Here is a 3,160-nt window from a genome sequence, read left to right as displayed (position 1 = left end):
TAAATCATAAACCCTAGAAAATATATTATAGACTTATAATTTATAAATTCTAATCCTTAAATTATATTAAAAGTATTCATTTTACTAGTTTGATATAATCCAAAATTATGACTTGACATAGTTGTAAATAGTTTCTAGAAAATGAATTTCTGTGTAATTACTGGATGAGACATTTATGGTTTCCAATCCCACTTGTTAAATTTTTAGGTTATTAATATATTTTTCATATAAAGGAGTCGGGATCAGTGGGTAACAGTCTCTATATAACAAAACCCTAAATTACTCTTCCTCCTCCAGCAGCCACCATCTACGTCACTCTCAATATTCTCCATGCTCTGTGTCTAGCTACCAGATTGGGAATAAACAAGACAATAAGAAGAGCAATTCCAGTTTTTCCAGTTCATTAGTGTCAACTTCTTCTTCATTTCAAACTCGTTTTGACATAGTAATTTTCCACAGATGCTGGATTGGTAAAATCTGGTAATCCAAGGTAACATCTCAATGAGTTTTTGTGTCATCTTGAGTAGGGAGCAATTATTTAGATCCTTTTTTCTGTTGTGGCATAATCAGATTGTGCAGGCATACCGTTTTTCCCAGATCTCTTTCTTCCTTTGAATTTGATTGTTTGGACAATTTTCTGAACTCTTCTCTTCCTGCATGTTCAACCACTCATTGTTTAAGTTGATACCGTAGCCATGAGATCCCAAAGACAATAATTTCTTATATAAGTAAAGCTTATTGATGTTTTGCAAAGAGATTTTGTTATAGTTTCCAAAGGCAAACGAGTTATTAATGATTGGGATTTTAGGATTCACCCGCCTATTTTTACATTAATTACAAGTCTCTTAAAGCGACTCAACTCTTATCTCAATTCCTGTAAAGTTGAAGCCGATACAAGTGTGATATGATTATTTGATGCAGAAGTTGAACATTTCTTCATTTTATGTACTTATGTGGTAAACGATTGAAAGCAAAATTAATTTGGTATGCACCCATGGTTGACAGGAATTTAAACCATTATTTCTCTATTTAATACCATCTTTATATGTAAGAGCAGACACCACACATCTATTAAATTAGTAAAAAATAAATTTTATTATTAAGTTGTTATATGGGTTGGTTTGTTGCAAAAACTAATTATGGTGCTTTTACTTTTCTTCAAATTTAATGTTCGATTTGGTAAGAAGATGTATTCATCAACAACTTTTTATGGTCTAAAACATTCTTTCTTTTGCTTCAAATTTAGTGTTCTGACTTGGTTAGTTTAGTTGCTTGATAGAGACAAGAAAGCAAGGTAAACCATGATTTTAATTTAGTTTAATTTTGTGCAGGAAAACATGTTGCTCAAGAAACAGGAAGACACTTCGTCTCAAGATGTGAGTGCATCAGCAAATCTTCCAGACACTCCCAATAACAAAAAAGGATATTCTAGCATTGATTTCATAATGTGGCCGGCGAAAATGGTACTCTTCTCTCTCTTGGTTTCTGGAAGAGATGATTTTCTCAGCTCCCTCTAAAAGGTCAGTTTTGTTCTTCCGATCCATTATCTTTTTTCTTATTTGTTATTATCTTTTTTTTTATTATGTATTTGGGTTACACAGGTTGCTTTTATTAATTAACTAATTTGATGCTTGGTTTATTTGAACCCTAAATCTGTAAAACCTAGTCTAACATTTGAATGCTAATTCAATCTCATTAATTCTTGTTATGTTTTTTTTTTGTGCTTTTAACTTGTTTTAGTGTTTATTATTCAGAATGTAACTGAAGTTTTTGGTCTTTCTTCTTCTGTTTAAGAAAATACTTTCTCCTACACTTTTGCTTTCTCTTATAAAGTATAGGAATGAAGAAGAGTTTCTCTTCACTCTTTAAAATCCTAAACATTTAAAATCAAAATTAGTTGAAATCTAAATTAAAAGAAAAACACATGGCAACCAAGTCCTCAATAATACTGAGTTTGTTATTTGTTGTAGTCATCACTACATGTTAGTTTTTCTTTCTATTGAATTATCCTTTATTTTTCAGAATTTTGATTTCATATATAATGATAGAATTTACACTTGAACAATGGTGTAGAAAAAGGAGGAGATGGTGATAATATCTTTTGTTTGGAAAAATGTGCAGATTGCAACGATGAGAGAAAATGGCATTGTGAAACTCCTTGCGACTGTATCAAGGATCGATGTCTGAGCTCTCCTAAAATATCTAATCTCGACTCTCCAATCATAATTGATAAACATCATCCTTCTTCTACTCGGACTGTTTTTACTTTCGTTACCCTCTATGTATGCATATCTTTTTAAAGACCAATGTCGAAAGACACTTTCTTCTATGTTGCACCTCAACTTCGAACTTGAAGGAGTTGCTAAACTTTGAAGCAATGGCATGACATCAGCATTATCATCTAGATAGTATATAGACTTGTTTGGTTTTTGTCCAACTTTATGTAAGTTTTATGTGTTTTTTTTTTTTTTTGTTTTGGGCCAGACCATATAAAAGTCCAATAATTCTATGCTACTTATGGGATGCCATCATCAACTTTCTAACATTCTGCAATATCAATTCATCACTTATCACTGTACGAAATAGAACAACTACATGTCATGGAACCACTTTAACTAAAAGCTCAAGCTGATAGTTAACGCTCAATCATATATCTTATATTAATCTCCAATACACCCCCACACGCAAATGCCCCTTGGACTTGCAGCGTCCACAACGCAAGTCCATCTTACCATGTGTTATTAATTCCAGGGCCGGCTCGAGGGGGAGATCCCCTAGGCCGACGCCTAGGGCCTCAGAATTTTTGAGGCCTCAGATTTCTGTAAAAAGAAGTTGCTGATTTGCCGCCGCCGCTGGAAATGAAAGAGTAAAGTGAAACGGTGCACTTCAACAAGTGTCTAACTTCACCAAGTGAAACGGTGCACTTCATCATAATTATTAAAAGCAAATGTTTTTCTTATAGTTCTCACGTTTTTCAATCTTCTTCTTTTGCAAAACATTTTTCAATCTTTAAATTATTAAAAGATTCCAAATATTTAAATATATAAATAAATATTTACAAATGAAATTTATTAATAGACATATGACTTAATACATTATTTACAGTTGAACTTGTCCGAAAAAATTGATTGATCACTTTGGACTTTTAAAATGTTTCATA

The 3,160-nt window shown here is 32.2% G+C and overlaps 1 long non-coding RNA gene across 1 annotated transcript; it reads left to right on the top strand.

Annotated features, from left to right (window-relative positions):
* Positions 1-287: 287 nt before the first annotated feature.
* On the top strand, positions 288-2,508 carry LOC136204151 (uncharacterized). Its single transcript, XR_010675048.1, has 3 exons — positions 288-490; positions 1,332-1,520; positions 2,122-2,508. It is a non-coding gene; the product is annotated as an uncharacterized lncRNA (long non-coding RNA).
* Positions 2,509-3,160: the final 652 nt, after the last annotated feature.

Source organism: Euphorbia lathyris, chromosome 8, assembly GCF_963576675.1.
Source record: "Euphorbia lathyris chromosome 8, ddEupLath1.1, whole genome shotgun sequence".
NCBI classification, from domain to species: domain Eukaryota; kingdom Viridiplantae; phylum Streptophyta; class Magnoliopsida; order Malpighiales; family Euphorbiaceae; genus Euphorbia; species Euphorbia lathyris.
The sequence above is the reverse complement of the archived record's forward strand: the minus strand, read 5'-3'. Positions and strand labels throughout refer to the sequence as shown.